The sequence below is a fragment of the Megalopta genalis genome, chromosome 16, assembly GCF_051020955.1.
Source record: "Megalopta genalis isolate 19385.01 chromosome 16, iyMegGena1_principal, whole genome shotgun sequence".
Taxonomy (NCBI): domain Eukaryota; kingdom Metazoa; phylum Arthropoda; class Insecta; order Hymenoptera; family Halictidae; genus Megalopta; species Megalopta genalis.
The window spans coordinates 678,768-700,358 of NC_135028.1; the positions used below are offsets into that span (position 1 = coordinate 678,768).

Sequence of the window (21,591 nt, forward strand, 5' to 3'; positions counted from 1 at the left end):
GTCATTCAGAGAGACATTACTGTGCATGCATATATCAGAAGTAGGATACATCGAAATGTTTTAATGTCGCGAGCATTATGCTCCGCAACGTATCAATTGTTCAAACGACTTTTCGGATAAATTATCACGTACCTCGCACGTTCTAACAGACGTAAAAGCACACCCTATTAACCCTTTGCACTCGAAGCTATTTTAATTATATTGTAAACATATTTTCCGATCTACAACGTTTCTGTTTTATATGATTTATTGCGATTTATGCATATGGAAGCTTATTGGCAAGTACAAAACTTGCAATTTTAACAGTCTTTCAGATATAAACTATTACAATTATTTTAAAAAATAGTATAGCAATTTTTAGTGGCGCCCCACTCGAGTGCAAAGGATTAAAACGTTTCGTTAGCAACGAAATCCGTTTCTTCCGCGTCGTTTCTATTATTTTTCCGCTCGCGTCGTCCACCTTGGTAAAATTGTTCCGTCTTCGCAAAACTGATTACACACTGTAGCATCCTCGTTTCGTCGTTCGCTTTTTGCGCCGCCGCAATATTTGTGAAGCACCTGATTCTTGCTAACGGGTCACGCGTTAACAAGTTCTCCGGAATTGGGTCACGCGATGACCCGATGATGGGGCGATTGGCTTCGTTCAAGTTGTTGAAACGTTCCGGTAACGCGGCGTAAGCTCGCTTTTTCGGGGGGCCAGGGCCCGGTTTGAAATCACGAACGCGCGAACCTGTGATCACTCATCGTCAACAAGCCGCGAAGCATGTGACAACGCGTTGTCTGCGGAACAGCGGAGATTGAAGAGCGTCGACAGATTTTCGAGGAAAGTGATCGTTCGGATCAAACTAAATAATGTTTCGTTGACGCTTTTTTTACGTTCACGCGCGAGGTACGAGAAGGCTACGAAAAGTTGCTGCGATAAATCTCGTCTTTTCGTTGCTAAATACAGTAATTTCTCCCTAATTTTGCTATCGCTTGGAGCAACAAAAAACAAGTAAAAAAGCTCTCGTTTCGTAAGGAAAATTAAAAAAATGCGTTTCGCAGATCTCGGTTCATTTTTACAGCTTCCAATCGTCAAGAATTACAAGAAGAATGTGGCAAGACCCAAATAATCGTGTCTCCTATTCCCGAATAGTCCTCTTTCGTGCGCAATCCGAGCACGAATTAGAGAGTATTTTCTTTTCACTGGAAACCGCTCCAATCATGCGTGAAAGCGTGGCTTTCACGAGCATTTCCGTTTCAGTTGCGTTAATAGAAAACGCCATCGTTTTTTTTATCACGAAACGAATTCATCGCTTTGCCAAATTAACTAAACATTGCGGTCGATCCGGTAAATACGGGAGCAGATTCGAAAGCGCGCCGAGCGCGGAAAAGAAACAGAGTTCGTTCGAAAGAAGGGACCGTAAATGTTTCGGTTTAATGGATTCAGCGGATCTAAAATACATTCCCAAATGCAATTTCCTCTGTGTCCTCCGGCCAACAAAAAAAAAGAGAAAGAGAGAGAGCGAGCGAGCGCAACAATACTACTCGCCGCTTCCGCGAAACCAACACCAGAATTCCGCGGGAACGGTGCTATTCGCTCGGCGATAAAAAATCAATTTCCCTTCCATCTCTCAAAACGCGGTCAGCCCATCGGCAGAGATCGGTGCAATTTGTAATCCCCATTCTTCGGCCTCTTTGTCGAAGAACGGTCGACGCATTGTCGCATTGAAAATATCGGGTCTGGAACATATTCGAGCCGTTTTTCACGGAAAAATTTCGATAAAAGATGAACCCTGGTCGCCGACGTGATTTAATGAGACCGGTAATTTATTACTGAAAGCATCGGCCGACCAAATAGAGTGGAACAATTATCGAACAATTACTTTCGCTGATTACTTCAGCGGCCGAATAAGATTCGAAATAAATTCTTTCTAGTAATTCGTTGTTATCGATGGCGCGCCTATTGCAGTAATGTCTCCGTAATTGACGCTCGGATTGTGCAGAAAAATGGACAATTTCGAGCCTTGCAACTCGTTTTTATAGTTGTTGACAATCGATAGCCATAAAAAACGAGCCACGAGGCTCGAACAATCGTATCTCATCTCCCCGAATTTTCCATTTTCGTGGACAATCTGAGCGTCAAATAGAGAGACATTACCGTATTTCTATAATTATAATAAACAACGTGGCCATTTCTGTTTCGGAACAAATTCGGTGAAACGATCGATCCTTTAAACAAACAACGAAATAAACACTTCAAATCGTCCGTAACGAATGCCACCCGAGCTCTGTCGCGCTCTAAAAATCCTGGTAAAGTCGCATTCGCTCGAATCCATCGCGTTAAAGCCGAATTACGAAATGCGCGTGGTCGAAGATTAGCGTCCGTCGCGGCGCTCGACGCGTTAATCGAGCCAATTGCGACGGGCGCAAAGGTTAATTCTCGCGGACAGAGGAAAGAGGAGAGAAAAATCACCCGGAACGAGATAAGTACAGGTTCGCCGAAGAGCCGGGATGAGGGTGGAGGAAGGGGCGAGGAAGAGGGCTAAGCAGGGTGGACACGTCGGTCGCGGAGAGAGGACATTAGGAATGAAAGATTAAAGTCCTCCGTGGCTAACAGCCTTCCTGGCCTTGGTCTAACGGATCGGGTGAGCGAAGGGAGGAGAGAAGGGAGGAGAAGAGAAGAGAAGAAGCTCGGCGGGAAAGCCGTCGAATCGAGGGAGAGCAAAGGGGTCGCCGGTTGTCCAAGCGACCGGGGAAACTTTTTCCGCGTATTACACAGCTTCTTTCCCGGCCGGCCGACACTGACGAATGCTCGGCCGCTGGAAATTATCTCGCATAAACTCCGCGGGAGGAATCCCGGTGGCTCGCAACGGCCACCTGATGTTCCGAGCACCGATATAGGACGCGCGGGAGAGAGCAGCGGGCTGCTCGTCCCCGCGGCCGCGTTTTTCCGCCGCGCGACTCAATCCATTTTGATCGTGTCGGGGAACAGGCCGATGTACAAGACTCGCTCCACGGTTTTTCCCCTCGGCGGCGACGCCGACAACGCCGGAGACGACAGCCAGTGAATTTCTCTTCGACGAAACGCCCGGCTGACGACGGAAACGAACTTCCACCCTTCGCGATCACGAACCGTTCCGCTCTAGCCAGCGGCGACCGCGAGCGACCGCGAGCTGTTCGCTCGAACCGCGGAATCTTCGAGACACTGTGCCACGATTTCCTCCTCGAATCGCCGACTTAAAAAATGTGGTACGATGTTGTTCCTCCAGGTGTGATCGCCGTTGTCTGTTGCATCTGGCGGAAGCTCTACTTTTGTACGCGTCGTCGACAAGACGAGACTCTATATCTATATATCTGTATATTTGTATACTTGTATATTTACACCTCTGTATATTTATATATATATTTGTATATTTTCGTGAATAATCCCCCGAATCAGCTCTCGAATAATCTCGAGGATACATCACGTTGCGGGTTTACCATTTTCAATTTCGGCGGCTGGGAACACGAAGTCATAAAAAAATACCCGTCGAATATCTGTTTTCGTGCTCTACTTCTGCGCGACATTTTATTACGATCGAACCGTAACAGTTGGGGTAATACCGCCTTGCGAGTTACGTCGTCGAATTAGGTTTCGGATCGATGTAACGGTTTCGTAAAGAAAATAATTTCGTAGCTTTCTTCGAATTTTCGTGGCCGAGATTATAAATTATACGATTCGTAAACACGCTTTCGAATCGACGCACACACGCGCAAAGAGGTAAACGGAACACAAATACATACATACATGGAACAAATACGATACGTTTCACTTTCCGATGGAGAAACTTGCGCGAAATAATCCGTTGATATTACAATGTTTCCCGCGGCCTAGATTATTTCGTTCGAACTCAGACTTGTTATTAATCCTACGGTAATCTCTGTCTCATTGTGCGCCCGTGCAATACTCTACCAGCTTTATATCGAACGGCAGAAAACTGTTGGCCGTTCGGTTCGCCTGAACGAAGCGGCGATTATGCGAGCAACCAGGATACACGAACAAATGGGATTAAACGAAGAACAACGGTGCTACGATTATCTATTTAATTAATCTACTAATTTACATCGGCGCTGCCAGGGCGGACTAATTTAAATAAAATAAATTTTGTTAGACAGAATTGCGGCGCGCAATTATTGGAACCGGGTCGCGTTTCCGGTGTCCATTATACGGCCCCTTTAATTTGCTCGCATCCCGCGTATGCACATCGCTCTTCCAAATTCCAATCGACTTCGTCAGTCGCGTAACGCTCCGCTGCCGGAAAATGTCCGACCGCATTTTCCAAGTGTCAACGTAATCACCTCTGCACGCGTTAAGGTCGCACTGTTTTCGCGCCGTCGATCGTTCGTTCCAAATGGATTCGAAAAAATTCGCGTCCGAAATGATTCGGGTCGTTCGGTCGAATTTTCTAAAAAGTTATTCCGTTTTTAAAAGGTGTGCAAATTTTTTATCGATTTTTATACAATTTCATCGAAGATAAGGTTTCTCATAATTATTTCAAAATATTCAATTTACGGGCGCGTATAAAATTACAATGAAAATTAACGTACGTTTCGAAATTAATCAATTGTCCGCGAGCGTGCGTGCAATTTTCATTCCCTTGCCTCGAATATTTAAACTTCAATTTGAAGATTTTTACTTCAGAATATTATATTTACTATATTCATTATATTTATACTATAATTATTATATTTACTATATTTATTATATTATACTATATTTATTATATTTATTACATTTATATTATATTATAATAGCTATATACTATACATATAGTTACAGAGTGATCTGCTGAAAGTAACATCTCAGTTATCAAAGTTCCAAAGGGTTAAGCTCACAGAAAGAACGTTTCCCAAAGGTCAAAGTTGAGAAATTAATTTCTCGCCAAAAAAAATTCGCCGATTCCGAGCTGCAGAGAGAGAGAGGGAGAGAGAGAGGCTGCGTTCAGCGAGATCCAAGCCAGCGAGCCGTGCTTTCGATTATCGCGCAGACGTCAATTACTCAATTAAGGAACCGTGCGTGTCTAATTAAGCCGGTCGCAGACAGAGCCGGGATCTTCGGTGTTCGGCGGAGTGGCGCGTTCGACGATGAAACACGAATTCGCGGGATATGATCGCGGCTGGCGCGCAAATATTAGCGCGACGCATGCACGGCCTAGTAATTGAAGCCTTTGAACGGCGAAGAATTAACCTTCCTCGTGCAAATATTCGAGAGCCGGGTCCCGTTTTCAAGCAACGCCCCGCTATTACCGGCGCGCCGCGTCTTTTTCCATCGCGGACGTTCAATTACTTCCGCGTGAATTATCCGACGTTCAATTTCGAGTCAAAGTCGGCTCGGGGTGCGTCGCGTGCACACCTGTGCTCGCGCTCGCTCTCTCTCTCTCTCTCTCTCTTTCTCTCTCTCTCTCGCCTTGTTTGCACGGGCACCTAGGCACCGCGCATCAGGAAATTCCACTTACCGGGAGGAAAGTATTTTTCTTCGCCCCGGGCGACAGTTATTTCGAGTCCGCGACGAGTATCTTCCCGCGGAAAAGTGTTTACTGTGATTTTAACCCTCCGCCGCGACGTCGAGTCGCCCCGCGTCGCCGCCGCGCTCGGTATTAGGCAAACGCCGACGTGAAATTCGTCTCTTTGAGCTCCCCGCAGATTTTTTAATATCGACAAGCTTCGCGGAATTCTGTGTTCGGGCACGCTGTGAAATGTTCTTACGATTTGCCGAGTGTGTGCAGTGGTTTTTTGCCGAGACTATAAACTGTTGCAAGGAAAACGAGTATTCACGTTCACGCCTTCGATTTTTAGGCATTGTTACGCGTCTCTGTCGGGTCGTGTCGTGTCTTTTGTTCGAAATATCGCGTCGAGCAAATGGCGAATCTCTGAAAAGAATTGTCGCGGTCTCCAGCATTTCGAAAGAAAGTGTAAGAAAAATATTTCAAAAAATACGAAAGCAGCGATATAAATTTGCTTCCATGGCCGCCTCAAAGCCCCGATCCGAACCCTATCGAGCATTCGTGGGAGGAATTAGATCATTGAGTAACTGTAACCGAAAGATACACGATCGATCAAAATTTATTGAAGCATCGCGGAAGAAATGGGATGCATGAAGCTCCACCGCGCTGAAAAATCCTTTCGAATCGCGACTTTCGAGATCGACTTCTGAGACCTCTGAGACTTCTGAGCGCTGGTAAAGACGTCTCTCTCTCTCTCCCTCTCTCTTATGACGATCGAGCAACAATTAAACAGCAACAAAAGGCATTCCGTATTCGCTCGATTACCCGGGATGCGTGCGCGCTATTTCACGGTGCCCCGTGAAACGTACAGAATATTCCAAATGAACGGCGAGGGGATTGACGGTTGTGGGTGGGAGGGAGGGAAGGGTGGTAGTCGGCGATCGGCGCAACGCAACGGCGGCATACATATCACCCAGTCCGCGCGGGCCGCACAAAAGGATCGTCGGAACATTTTTCGCCGGCGCGGTCTAAAATCGATCGGGAAAAATGGCCGACGAAAGGCGGCGAAAAATCTCGCGGCAACATTCTCGATTTCACGTTCGCAATTTTCCGGTTCGACCGGGGGGACGACCGTGGCCCGTTATGCGTATAACCGCCGCCGGTATTCAGGGAACGTAGAAACGTAATCAGAGTGCCAGCGGTGAAGGATCGTCCGGTTGAAAAATCACGAGCAAGAGAATAGACCTCGCCGATGTGAAAGTGTGCGCGCGCGTGTATAGGCAAGAGAAATAGGAGAAGAGAGAGACAGAGAGCGAGAGAACGAGAAGGAGATGGAAAGAGAAGAGAGACAGTGATCGGATGCACATGTGCGCGGCTCTATATGTAAAGGGGAGCAAGATAAATGAAGCCAGTTCCCCGTCAGTCGCGATGTACAAAGGATAACTTGATATATACAATGTCTAGATATGCAAAGCGCGACGCAACAGAGTGCATTTCCAGGTTGTCTGAAACGCTCCGCCATCCATGCCCTCCCCCTTTAACGCGCGCACCCACCGCGCCCGACCGCCCTCAGCAAACTATTTCGCCATATTTTCAGCGGAATACCGGCAGCCTTTCGGGGGTGAACGCCGATGAGACGATTCATGAGAAGATCGAATTTTACGTTGGAAAGACCGGACCACTCGTTTAGAAGATTGCCTTTGATTCTGCGAATCGAACGATCCGCGCTGCTGCGATTAATCCGGCACCCTGCACGAAGTTTTTCGTTTCTGCGGAACTTGTGCAATGGGAGATATAAATTGTACCATTGAAATATAGAGGGTGTCCCGAAATTATTATATACATGGAAATGATATAATAAAGTAATTATTATACAAGGAAATTAGGGGTTCCCGAGGTCATTCTAAGTAAATCTTTCCTTTAGAAAAATCTTCTCCGAGGCATCATTTCCCGTTTGTGATACAAAATAATTAATAATAATAATCGATAATAGATAATAAATAATTTTAGGACACTCTGTATGTAGAATGTCCCGGCATCGGCGGTTTCTAGAGGGCAATGCCACAGAAGAATTATTATTAAACACCATGGAATTGTTTAGTGATTCTTTTGGCGAGTGTTTTCGACGATATCGATATTTCGAGCTTGCAGATATCTCGAACATAAATTCGTGTGTGCCGAAATTGTAAGAGCGAGCAATGTTCTCTCGTCATTGGATCGAAGATAACGAGGCCACATTTGCGCTGTTGCGTTAATCGGATCTGATCCGATCTGGAAACTAATGGAAGATGTTTACCAATAGCGACCAATCTCTTCAGATAACAGGAATTGGTTATGCTATTATTCCGGCAAATGCAATTGAAACGATTATCATAGTTCGTAATTGTTCGTTTCGAAATCTCTCGCGCTGCTAGAAGTAGTACAGTAATGTCTCCCTAACTGACTCTCTCTAACTGCACAAAAATGGACAATTTTGGAAGAGGAGATACGATTATTCGAGCTTTCCGGTTTATTTTTATAGTTATAAATTGTCCACAATTATAAAAACGAGCCGCAAGGCTCGAATAATAATAGTGTCTCCTCTTCCCAAATAATCCAATTTAGTGGACAATCTGAGCGTCAGTAAGGGAGACATATATCGCTTGAAATATTTATGAACAATATGTTCGCGTATAAATCTTAAATGTACTTTGAACCCTTTGGAAGACGACGAAGTATCGTCGCAAATTTAAAATGATAATCGAAGACCACCGGTCTCCTTATTCTCGTGACGATAAAAAGGGGTCCACTTTCGATCAATCGCGGAACGAGCCGCGCGACCGAGAAACTTCGGGAAGGCCAATCGAAATGGAGGGGAAAATTGAAGACAGTCGAATCGTAACTCTCGATATTGGAAAAGGTATAGGCGCACGACAGAATGCGCCCCGTCTGGTAAACAAGGTTGCCCGTTCCACTCCCGTTCCGGAAACAACCGAGAAAATCCTCATTCGCGAATAACAACCAAAGACGATTCCACCGTATCATTAACCCTTCTTCGGACTTTTCCGGAAAATAAAAACTTCTCGTTCGTAAGAAACGTAATAATCGATAGAAATAAATTGCTTCCTGTAATAATTTCAGCAAGTCAAGCATCGATCGTTCCAGTCAAGGAGAGAATAGAGACATTCTTGTATTATTTGCAACTAATTAAAATTCTGAAAAAAGGAGACAAATACTTTTGTAGCTCTAATATCTAGTAATCAATGCGGACAATTTTTATAACTTAATAATATCGTTACACCGTTTTCAAGTTTTATGCGAAATGAAAATGTTTTTAATCATTTTAATTAGTTGCAAATAACATAAGAATGTTTTTATTTATCCTATAAATGTTTCAATCGTTTCGACGTAGATCCAGTCATTTTCGACACGAAACGCACAAAATTCGCGATATTTTATAAACGTTTTCGAACGAATCACGCATTGAATATCGCGCATTTAGTGCGTTAAGTTCGATTACGCCGCACTGATTGATCGATGCGGTGATGTTTACCTATTTAAATTTAATCGCGAGCGCGTATCTCTGCATTGGAAATCATTCCGACCAAATCGCAAGAATTACGACGATCTACGTCGACACGTCGATATTTGTAGATGGTAACTAACGTGAAAATCGATTCTTCGTAATGAACCAAATACGTTCGATAAAGTTGCTTAAACAATAACTCGAACAACGAAATAAATATATCCCCCCCCCCCCACGAAGCTTATTGGTAGGCTCGAGGGACCTTTATAATCTTTTTTCAACAGGAGACAATTTCATTCGAAAGAATTTTTTATTAGATAACGATCGTATTGATTGCCGATCGAAACAGCGTTTAAATAATTCATCGAAAGACTACAAAATCGTCTGTGAATAACTATTTAAGTATTTAAGTCGGTTGTCGTAGGAACGAAAATCACGTTGCTTAATTTTTAATTTTTATGGAACCTCCTTTTATTATATTATGATATTATTAAATTATTATATTATTATGTTATTATGTTATTATGTTATTATATTATTATATTATTATACTATTATACTATTATATATTATTATACTATTATATTATTATATTATTATATTATATTCGGATAACTTTTGAAACGAAACAACTCTTCACAAATCGAACCAAAGGGTTCGAAGATTTTTAGAGGTTAGGGCGACTGGTTTGCCAAACAATGTCTGTACGAATTTTTTCAAAAATTATAATCTGTTGAAATAACAAAAAAAATATCAAAACATTACGTTTCGTAAGCATCCGTAGCTTACACCGGTAGTGAAAACATGATCCAAATTGTAGTTACAGTCGCCGAACGATTAAAAATCGTGGAAACTATGACTTCCGACCGATAACTGCAAGAAATCTGGTTCTCTTAACACCTCTCGATGCTCGTAACTCGCGACAGAAGTATTTGGACTGTTAAACGCGTATAGGACACTCTGAATATTGGGACAGTGCACGGTAGGTGCACACATGCTGCGATATCAATATTCGAGATTGGGAAATCAAAAGTGAAAGTTATTAGCTTGAAAAGGAAACTTCGAAAGTGAAAAGAATTTCGTCATTTATACTACGGTGTAAAGCTTCTTTCGGCTTAGCATTCGCACCGTGTCAACGTTCTACTTATTGTTAGCAGAAGTTCTGTTATTCGGAGAAAATGTTTCCTAGCAACAGATGGTCGGACAACAAACGATATCCGATCATTATGATTCACAGCACGAATCTCCGTGGGCGATGTACACGCGTGCCGAAAAATCTATGCAATTTAAGCAATAAATGTTTAAATATTTGGACGCATTCTCTGCCCTCGCGATACTTATTTAATCGATGTTACTATAAAATAAAATTTTAGGAAGTTTCTATGACTATTGCAAAAATGAAAAAAATTTGGATTTAATGGAAAAATAAATTGTGTAGTCGTAGTTTAATAATGACTTTCGTCAAATAATAAAATTCTAGAATATTTTTGTTTATATAATAATCGGAAAATATTGATTAAAATTTTATTTTTCATGGAAAATAAGTTTCGTAGACGTAATTTACAATATTATTTTTGCTCGTTGCAACGGACGTTAATTAAATAACGCGAAATTCTAGAAAATTTGTCGGCGTCCTGTTCGTTCGAAAAATGTTTCTCGAGGGGAAAAAATATTTGTCAGTCCGTTAATTTCGACGGAGAAGATTATGTACAGCGCGGAATGTGTCATTTAATCAGATCACAAGATGATTTATACGAAACAAAACTATAGCCGAAAATCCGTAGAAACGAAATATCTGATATAACCGCATCACAAAGTGATTTATACCAAGCACATCGTAAAACGAAGCTCAGATAATAGCATGATTTATTTCAAGCAGCCTGAACGGAATCTGGATCAGGTTATAAGATGATTTATTTGGAGCACGCTATAGAACGAGATCAATACGTATAAGCAGAATATTATACCGCGTGTAATCGATCCAGGAGGTATTTATCCCGAGCACGGCACGGAAAACGTTCAGAATTTCAATATCCGTCGAAAATATTTCTCGATTTGTTGGAATTTCGTTCCGCAGGAAAAGATGAAAATTAGAAGCGAAAACTTCGAATCTAATTCGAAGCGGCTCCTTCGATCGCATCTAATCTTTAACTCGCAGTTAATTGTTGCTAGCGTCTAGATTTCACTGGATTTGTAAAATTCACAGCGCGTGCAACGCGCCAAGTATTTTCATATCGAAACACGTGGCGGATTAATTTAAGACTCGCACTACTAGCAAAAATATAGCGCACGTGCTTTCGTTAGATTTTCAGAGGTGGGCTCGATATCGTTTAAATTTCGTGAATGATATATAGATTGATATATAAATAGTATAAACGTTCGTTAATTTCTCTTCCTTCTGCCATAATTATCTCCGAATTCGCCATATTATTATAAGGAACACACAACACGTCCGCACAACTTGAAAAGACACTAAGTCCAAGCAAAAATAATAATTTCCATAATTGACAGAGCGACCTACAATAAACGTTACTTTTACAATGAAACGTGTTGCTAAAAGGTAACGTTTACATATTAATTATCGCGTTCGAAAAGCTCTGTACGCGTCACTCAAACTCGAGATAAAGAACGCTAAGAATTCGGAATAAAAATCCAAGTGCGAACTCGGATCCACATGTTTCCTCGATTGACCCCTTAACCCCTTAGCTTACAATCCCATGTAAATGATAAATATCAATAAAACGATTTCTTTTTCTTTGCTTTCACATTGTTATTTTCAATTCTCGATTATATTCGAGCGTGAACACTTACAGCAGCATAAGATACAACGCCGCTCGAATGATCTCGAGTGTGCACAGTTTGGCCTGTTTAGCGCGCTCGAACTAACTCGAGCGTACAAGTTAAGGGGTTAATAGACAAATCTACAATAAACGTAAACTTTCGAAGTCAATCGCGTCGCCGAATGCTATCATTTACGCGTCATTCGTTACAAAAATTTCGATACCATCCCCAAGACCCTAACGAGCACCCTGACTAAGCACACGTAACGAAAGCAGCTCTCCCCGATCGCATCGTAATTATTGTCCAATAATTTTTCACCTGCCAACCAACGAGCGATTACTCGATCGTCCACCGAACGAACTCGGATCTACGCTCGAACGGAGTCGCATAAAGTGATAACACCATCCAGGAGGGCTCGTTGCAGCGTATCGTTCGAATGCCTCGGTCTAGAAGAAACGGAATAACATCCCACTTACAGGTCGGTGACACGCAGCAGCCCCCTAACAGCGTCGGCACGAAGTCTCGCCGATCGGTATCCAATCCTCCGTGGCCGAAATAATTCGCAGTCCGGGGCACTCGGTTTGCCGATTCACTTCCGGGGAACGGTGCGAGGACCTGTTCGCGTGTTCACCACTGATCCGGGTAAACACAAGGGTCGCGGGTGCGACACGCACATGCACACCGCGAACCAAGGTACACGTTACGTTCCTCGAGATGCGTGCGCGACGACGTCCACTGACCGACTAAACGCGCCGCGCGAACAGTCACGTTCACGGTTCCTGTTGCCCCCTACCTGTGTACACATGCACGCACACACCCGTCACTGGGATTCTCCTCCGAAGAACCGTATTGGTCACGGTCAATCGAACACCCGAAATCTCTTCCGGCACCCGGAACGCCGCTCGCCCCGCGCGACGCGTTCGAGTTCGAACGCGAAGCTTCACGCCGAATGGTGTCACCCGGGGGTCACGTGTGCTGGGACCGCGACCTGGCAGATTGTCCCAAGAATTCCGTGCGATAGGGCGCCGGTTACTTCGAGCCAGGTGGCATCGCCGTGGAATTACAGTTCGAGAAGAGCGGTCGCCTCGAGGTTCGCGGATGACGATCTCGCGTCACCAAGGGTGCATCGGCGCAGCTACGCGGACCTTGGAAGTGCTGCGAGACTCGATCGCGAGTCCCCGAAGGTGCATCGGCGCAGCTAGAGCTTCGAAGTGCTCCGAGACTCGATCGCGAGTGCCCGAAAGATTCGCAAGCTCGGAAAAAGCCGAACCGTTGCACCGGGAGTCGGTGCAACTCTCGAGTCGCTCCGATCAGATCAGCGCCGAGATCGGTCGAATCACTGCGACAGGGTGCATAGAAGCGGTGGAGGATCGTTTATGAGCCATGTGGACGCGGCGTGGAGCGGAAGAGGCCCGCGTAGAGCAGCCCGCCGTGCGAGAATCGTTGATCAGACTCGGAGGCCTTCGATATCGGCGTCGGTAAAATCCGTGGTCGATCGTCCGACGGTGTTCCTGTCCCGTTGCATCGATACACAATGGGAATTGGAGGTCGGCCGATGACGTGGGGGCGCGTGACGCGCGGGCAGCACGTGACACTGGGACCGTTCCGTGTGTGTGACGCCGCCGTCGCGACGGCGAAAGAAGAGCCACGTTACACCTGGCGCCAGGGCCAGCCGGCGTGACGTTCCGGCTTGGTCTGTGTACCAGGGTGCTACTGGGGATCGCCGTATGCTTGTTTTTGCAGGGCAGCTCTAGCGGGGACCGTGGAAGGGGTTGTCGCCGCGAGCGAGAGAGCGGAGCGGTTCGGCGCGGGCCGGACGGAGACGGAGCGGGCCGCGAGGATCGGACCGAGATCGCGGGCCGGGTGGAACAGTGACGGGAACGGCGGGCTCGAGGCGGGGGGAGGGAAGAGACGCGGAAACCGTTCGCGACGGGGGAGGCGAGGGCGAGGGAAACAAAGCGCGGAGGGGCGACGCGTCGAGCGGAGGGACGGCGGAGGAGGATAGATTGTTGCGATAGCGGAGGAGGACGCGAGAGAGCGCGAGAGAGGGTGCGGAGAGGGTGGAGAGAGAAACGAAGCGGGCATGGGAGCAGGAAACACGGGAAAGAATGAACTAACGGTAGAATACGACACGGCGGAGAGTAAGAGGACAGCGAGGAAGGACGTCGGAGGGGTTGGTTCGCGGAAGGGAGACGGAACGCTCGCGCCCCCTCTTCCCCCACCAGGGAGTCCCGACGAGTCCCGACGTCGGTCCTGCCGTTGCGACGGCGCAACGGCCGCAAGGATCTCCGTCCTTCTTCAGAGATACGGCTTTCCCTTCTCCTCTCGGCAGGGGTGCCCCGCTTCCCGTCGTTCTCGCGCACCCTCGCGCTACCGAACACCGTCAACCAGCCTCTCTCGCCCCACTATCCACGACCGCGGATCGATCCGACGTCCGTCCGTCGGTCCGTCCGTCGGTCCGTCCGTCCGTAAACTCACCGCCGCGGGTTATGCTCGCGTGTACACACCGGGAATCCTGTGTGCCACGCACTAGACACCGACGCCGGAGGAATGTACATTGCCGGCGAACGAGAGACGCTCTCCGCTTGTTCGCTCGCTCGCTCGCACGCCGCGCGATCGTATCCGACTCGCGAACGCGCCGCCGCGCCGCTCCGCGCCGAGCCGCGAGGGACGCGAACGGACACGCGTAGCTGATTCAGAAAGAGTGCACGCGCGCGCCGTGTTATCACGGTGTTGCACGCAGGTAAGTCGACAGCTCGGTCTCGTCCGGCCCCGCGGACGGGACTGCTCGCGCGATTGCCGCGGAACACCGCGATGCTAATGAGATTCCGGCGAGGGTTACCGAGAGGGCTACCGGGAGGGCGCGTTGATAAGCGTCGCGCGAGCTCGCGCCGCGTTTCTGTTTGCTTCGAGACAATCGGGAATGTTTAGCGTTCGCCACCGCGCCGCGCAATTTCGCGTTCTCCGCGCGCGGTGAATTCTTAATCCGCGGCCGACGCGTGCTACGCAAGGCATCTTTTTATTTTTGGAGGCACGTTGGGGGCTGAGCTGTGTTTTGTTGTACGCGCAAAAGTTGTTGAAATCGAAATTTATAGCTCGATCTGTTGTTTAGGATTTTCTGTCGCGATTGACCCCATGCATTGACCCCTTGACATAAGGTGACGAGTTGTGGTCGTTCGTTCATTTCGTATGCCATGCGCGCAGACTTTGACTAACTCGTCGAAATTATTGTTAATTTCTCGGTTGCTTCACTCGTGTGTCGATTATGGTTCGTTTGCGATGTTCAAGATGACCCTAACACCTTCTCGATGGTACCAATAACTAAGTTGCATCCACAATTTGGGAACAGAAGGCATTACTGTAATGTCTCCCTTACTGACGCTCAGGTTGTGCACAGAAATGGACAATTTGGGAAGAGGAGACACGATTGTTCGAGCATTGCCACTCATTTTTATAATTGTGGATAATATATAACTATAAAAATAAACCGCAAGGCTCGAATAATAATCGTATCTCCGATCGTCAACAATTCCAAAAACGAGGTGTAAGGCTCGAATAACAATATCGAATCGAATAATCCATTTTTCTGGACAATTTGAGCGTCAATTAGGGAGACATTACTGTATTTCCGATTGTCAACAATTCTATAAACGAGGTGCAAGGTTCGAATAACAATATCGAATCGAATAATCCACTTTTGTATATAAACCCAAGGAAAATTAAGAAGAATTTACAGTAAAACAGTTCGCGAAGCGTCGCTCTAGAAGGGAGATGTTACTTAGGCGACCACCCAGTATATTCGCATCGTTTCGTCGTAATTTTCACGCACGCATAATTGCACGACGCGGTAACCGAGTACGTTGCGTACGTTGCAGTAATTCATGCACGACTGTACGAGTCTTGTAGCTGCAATTACAGTCACGTGTAAGTAGTTAAGCCTCGAAGTTACGGACACCGCGCGACGTTTCGCTGTCGGGTGCACGCCGGCAAGACAAAGGACATGTAACAAGCAAAAACGGCGCGCGGTGTAGTTACCAACTTAAGATTTATCGTAACGGCGGAGCTCTATAGGAACTCGATTAAAAAACTTTTACCGAAGTTCACCGCGGTGTCTAGATCCTGTTGAACGTTCCCTGTCGCGTAGAAGGTAGAAGCTTTCCGAGGAGCTCCGAATGAATGAAAACACGCCGGTGTTATCCTTCCGTGGAGGTTAAATTCGCGAAGGAAAGCAGGCGGAAACTTTGGCATCCTTATTGATAACGGATACTCGGCTTTCACGGTTAAACAAATGCTCGGAACGATCGAGATTCGAAATAAATCAATTGTGTCCCGGCGATTCGACGAATTCTCCACCCATTCGATTAGGTTAATTCCAGGAAGTTTAAATTTCAATTCTTCGAATTGCTCTGGCACTTTTAATTCCACTCGTTTTGGTTACAAATGCGTAAAATTAGTAAAAGTCTAATTATATGCAAACGAAAGGCTGTAATCCGTGAGAAACATAATATAACCGATATTCTAATATGCGATAGAACTGAAATTACTTAATTCGTGAATTCAGAAAACCGACGATTTTCGCGCAAGTAGTATAAGTCAACCATATGGCAAACATAAGCCAGTTTCCCCTTTTACCGTGTCAATTTTCCAATCGAACGTGAATCTGTTTTTCCAAGATACGAGCCAAGTTACGAATAAAACAGAACTTTTGCGCGATAATAAAGAGCGCAACGGTTTAACTTCTGCCGCATTTGCCGCAGGACACGGTCCATAAGCTGCTGAACCTAAATAACAAAAATCCCTACTCAGCAAGGTGATCAGATATTCCAGAGTCCGCGTCTCCGTAATACCGTAGATAAAAAGTTGCCCCGCGTTTCCTCCGTCAGTCGGAAAATAAGTTTCCAGATTCCGTAAGAATCGTTATGCAGCGATATAATCGTTCCGTGCTTCGAAAAACTATGAAAACGAGCGGAATGAGCCTATAGTCGCGCGCGCGCGCGGCTCTAAATCTCGAACGAGTTCGGAGCAGCGCGAACTTCAGGCTTCCGCGGCTCATGTTTTACGTGTGCCACTTTAACTTCCTTACATGCGGACGAAATTTGAATCGCGGCTGCGTAACTGCAGCCTCACGTTGCGATACGTGCACCGATCCCGCGGTTTCCTCTGCACCGAGTTCGAATTCTGCTGCGAGCTCGCAATCTTAGCCTCGGTACGGGCTGTGCATACGCTACTTTCCCAGCTACAGTGCCAGACAAAAGGATCGCACTCTTTAAAGATAACGTTTCGAAGTTCATTTTAAACATTTAATTCTTATTTATTCAGCGTCGCGAACAAAGCTTCTAAAATAAACAATTTTATTCGAAGGAAAAGAATTTTTATGAAAATACAGTATATACAGGGTGTCCCGAAAATGTCTCGCGGAAATAGGAGGTTTCTGAGGTGATTTGAAGCAACTTTTTCCTTTGCGAAAATTTTCTCCGAGGCTTCGTTTACGAGTTATCAACGAAAAACACTGACCAATAAGAGGCGAGCTCGGCTGGTGCGCGGCGGCCCAGCCAACGAGTGCGCGGAGCCCGGTTCCGCTCATTGGCTGGGCCGCCTCGCGCCAAATGATCCCGCCTCTGATTGGTCACTGTTTTTCGTTAATAACTCGTAAACGAAGCCGCGGATCGCATTTTCGCTAAGGAAAAAGTTGCTTCGAATCACCTCAGGAATCCCCTACTTTCGGATTGCGAGACATTTTTAGGACACTCTGTATAATGTATATATAATACACAGTAATTATGACATTCTTAGCTTTGAACCAAACGAAGCCGTCCCGACGTGTTCTCATACGAGCAAAAATAAGGAAAGCGTTTCAATCCGCAGGATAAAACAAACACCCTGCTATTATAATGTTTTTATAAAACCAACAATATCTTTGAAAAGTTACGACGCTAACGTCTTGCACCATCCCCTCGGATAATGACGGCCCAGTTGGTGAAAAAGACGTCGGCAAGTCCGCGAATCCTTTAAAAATAGCGGCGACCCGTTGGTGAAAGACATTGACAAGTCCATTATTTTGCTTATCCGGTGGTGACCCGGGGGTGAAAGAGACACTGGCAAGTCCATTCTTTCGTTTATCTAGTGGCGCCCTAGCGATGAACGATATATTGGAAAGTCCACGGCAAACAAAGTCTCAAACACACAGAATCGAACGTCTCCCTCCGTCCTCGGCTCGTAACAACGGTCCTAATATTTTTCACAGTTTTGTCGAGAAGGGATTGAATATGCAAAAGGGTGTATTCGATTTACAGAAAGGCAAATGTGACTTGCGAAAGGATGAATTTGATTTGAAATAAAATTTAGCTCCGGCCCCCTGTTGTTATTATTATTATTATATAATAATATTATTATATTATATAGATAGAGACTAGATAATTATTGACCAGTTAAATAATAGGGAGCCGGAGCTAAATTTTATAGGCTTCGCACTCGGAATTCATCATTTTATTAATATCGTTATATTATCAATATTATTATTATTATTGTGTTAGTAACCTTAACATTATATTACATATAATTATTAATATAATTATATATTATAATAATATATAATAATATATTATAATATATATTGTACAAAATTTCGGGCTACGGCGACAAAATATCGAGTTCTTGCGCGCGAGTCGCGATATAGCGGACGTCAAGCTGACGCGCTATAAACCCCCCCGGCAGTATCCGAAGGGCGAAAGAGAAATTAGTTCACCGGTTCTTGCGGACCAATGTACCCGCACTGGTAAACCCGGAGCTCGAAGGAAATTCCTTGCCGTTCTCAAACTTCCGTCCACCACTGAACCGAGGGAAGACACCCTTCTGTCCCCCACTCCTCGATGAAACGTGCCAAGGGCTACGGGGAGGGGGGGCCGCGGTGCCTTCGGGTTAACTTGGCCGTCACTTAGTCAATTACTTATTCGTCAGTTGTCAGCCCGCGACTTGGAAGGGCTGAGTGTTCCAACAATTAAGTCAGTCAGTGTTTGAAGCAATTTAGTTAGCTGTGGGAACACTCAGGCTCACTTAATTTGATGGGGTAACCGGATTCCATCAATCTTTAGTCAACCGAGTAATCGGTTTAGCACAAAATTGCGTTAGAATTTTAAGACCACTTCGCTCGACCATCTCGAACTGTTTCGTTCGTTTCTCGGTGTTAACTTGTTAATACCGGAGCACGGCGAAATTTTATTCGGCTCGCGGATACGAGCGAGAGATCAACGATACAAATTTTATCTATCGAATACAAATTTGTCTAGATGATAATTGATTCCAATATGATCTTGTTCGAATTAAAATTCATTCGAATAAGATTTTGTTCGATTTTATTCGTAAAAAGTACAGGGATCAAATTACAGATCGAAAAATATTATTATTATTTATACGTCAAGACTTTGCATCTTCGGAGATGCAAATTTAAACGCGACGATTATCATAAAAATCAGGAAAAAAACCGTAAACTTTGAGAGCATCTAATCGTTGAGTAGTTTCGAAAATGGTAAAACGCTGACTTAAATTCCCTTAATCGCACACGAACCAAAAAAATTCGATGCCGCAAAAATCCCTGACATCTGGACAAAAAAGCGACGCGTTTTTCACGGAATGACCCACGAACAATCGGTGCGTGCAAAAAAGCTTAAGCTCGTCTAATTCGTCGCTGGTTACGCCGCTGGAAACAGCGGCGTCCACGTCGGCGTCGTTTGTCGCTCGGAAACAGCGAAGTAAAGTTTTCCGAGGACAATCGAAAGCGTGGTGGCCGGTTTAAAACACGAATAAAGAGTAACCAACCGTTCTCGTTGCGGCCGTGCCAGCCGGACCAATTACCGGTTAGACAGACAATTGCGGGGGATGCCGGCTTTGATCGTTCGCGAAGCTTCTAATCAGGACTTTCACGGTCCTTCGATGAAATTAGCTCGATCGGCCCACCCGATCGCTTGTATCGTGGCCGGCTTCGACAGATTCCACGATGATCGTCTTCCGTCTACGGAGGATCGATGTTCGTTTTACCAGCTGAATAAATCTGGCCGGAGCTCCTCGCGGAGATAACGCGGCCCGAGGAGAGCAAAAGAGAGAGAGAGAGAGAGAGAGAGAGAGAGCGGGCTGCTTCGCGGTCAATGCGTCCGATGAAGCAGATTCCGCTTCCATTTATCAGATTGCCGCGACTACTGTACGAGCTAATGGTTCACGTACGATTTTACGGTGGTATGGGTGCGCGCACAATTACCATCTCCGAACGAGAGCACAGAGAAATCACGAGGGCACAGAGAAATCACGGGAGCGCGGAGAAATCGCGAGCGAGCGCGTCGATCCCCATAGAACGCGCGCGAGCCGCGTACACGCCTAAACACTCGCGCGCAACCCATCGGGCACTTCTGATCTCTAAGCCGGTGTGTACCGAGCGCTTCAAGACTCGTGCGTTCATCGATCCGCAATTAGTGTACGCCGGTGTAATTAGTTCGACGCTTTGGAGAATTGATAACGTTTACGATATTTCGCTGACAGCTTTGCCGTTTGTTCAGCCACGTCACGGCTGCTCGGATACCGCTGGGAGATCGGTTACGGTAACAATACTAATTTATAATCGATTTACAGACCTTTGTTTCGCCGCGGCCGAGGTCCGCTGCGCTTTAAAATAACTGCTGTTCGGTTTAACGTAGGCGATCGCTTCTGTTTAACTTGCGTTTAACCGCGACGCGCACGCATTATCGCTCGCGGCGTTTTAAATCGTAGGAATCGGGCTCCGAAGTTATAGTGAACTCTTCCAAATCGACGCTTAGATTATGCTAGAAAAAATTGGCTATGGAAACAAGCCGCTAGGCTCGCGAACGATCGTGCGTTCTCTTTGCCTAATCTAAAATAATTTCTCCAGTCTTTCTCGTATTTCGTTTCGTCGGGCAAAAGCATGAAACGCTCGCAGAAAGCTGAAACGAATATTTCTCGTCGGGAAGGAACGAAAAGAAAGCGAGCCAAAGTGAAACTCATAATAAAGTAACAGATATTGTATCGCACGAACTTTCTGAGAGAAGCGCACATCTCCTCTGTGCTCGCGTTTCATATAAGAATCTTGATTTTTACGATGTTCCTCGTGGGTATTCGTCGACCGTTTCACTTTTCAGCTTACCCAGCCTAACCCGGTGTATTAATTCACTCTGCTCGAGCTCGGAATGCTAATTGCTTCTACCGAAAGCGTTGCAGTAAATTCGCGGCTCGTTTTTATAGTTGCTGAACTCATTGAAGAGAATTTACTGTAATTATCAACGTTCGAAATATAGCTGAATAATGGAACCATCAAATTTTGTATTTTCAAGGTTATTTATTAACTGAAGAAAGGTACGAAGTGTCCTGTTAACATTGATTAAGACTACAGTCGTTTCTACATTGTGTCGCAAAAATGCCTCGCAATCTGGAATCCAGGGATTCCCGAGGCGATTTGAAGCAACTTTTTCCTTTGCGAAAATGCAATCCGCCGCCTCGTGTGCGAGTTATTAACGAAAAACGCGGACCAATTGTAGCGCGAGTGCGACCGGCGCTCCGCCCATGCGTCGCGATGGCCATTCGACGCAGCGGCACTGGTCGCGAGGGCGTGGCGTCAGCGATCTCTCACCGGTCACCGTTTTTCGCTAATAACTCGTAAACGAAGCGTCGTATTGCATTTTTGCAAAGGAAAAAGTTGCTTCAAATGACCTGAGGAACCACTCGAAGTATTTATCGAAGTATTTTCCGAAGCACAAAGCCCTTCCGGGCCGGGAGAATCTCGCAGTCACGAATACGCGAGAACGAGCTAGTTCGATAGAGACGCGGTTGCACGCGTTT

At 45.7% G+C, this 21,591-nt stretch overlaps 1 protein-coding gene across 3 annotated transcripts in view; it reads right to left on the bottom strand.

Moving 5' to 3' along the window:
• The window catches only part of NLG-5 (neuroligin 5), a 219,125-nt gene extending 205,145 nt beyond the window's left edge, over positions 1 to 13,980 (bottom strand). For all 3 annotated transcript variants that reach the window (XM_076526903.1, XM_076526900.1, XM_033477480.2), the window contains exon 1: positions 12,228 to 13,980. The gene's annotated coding sequence lies outside the window, so the exon portion shown is untranslated. The remainder of the gene's footprint in view (positions 1 to 12,227) is intronic.
• Between the last annotated feature and the right edge of the window lie 7,611 nt (positions 13,981 to 21,591).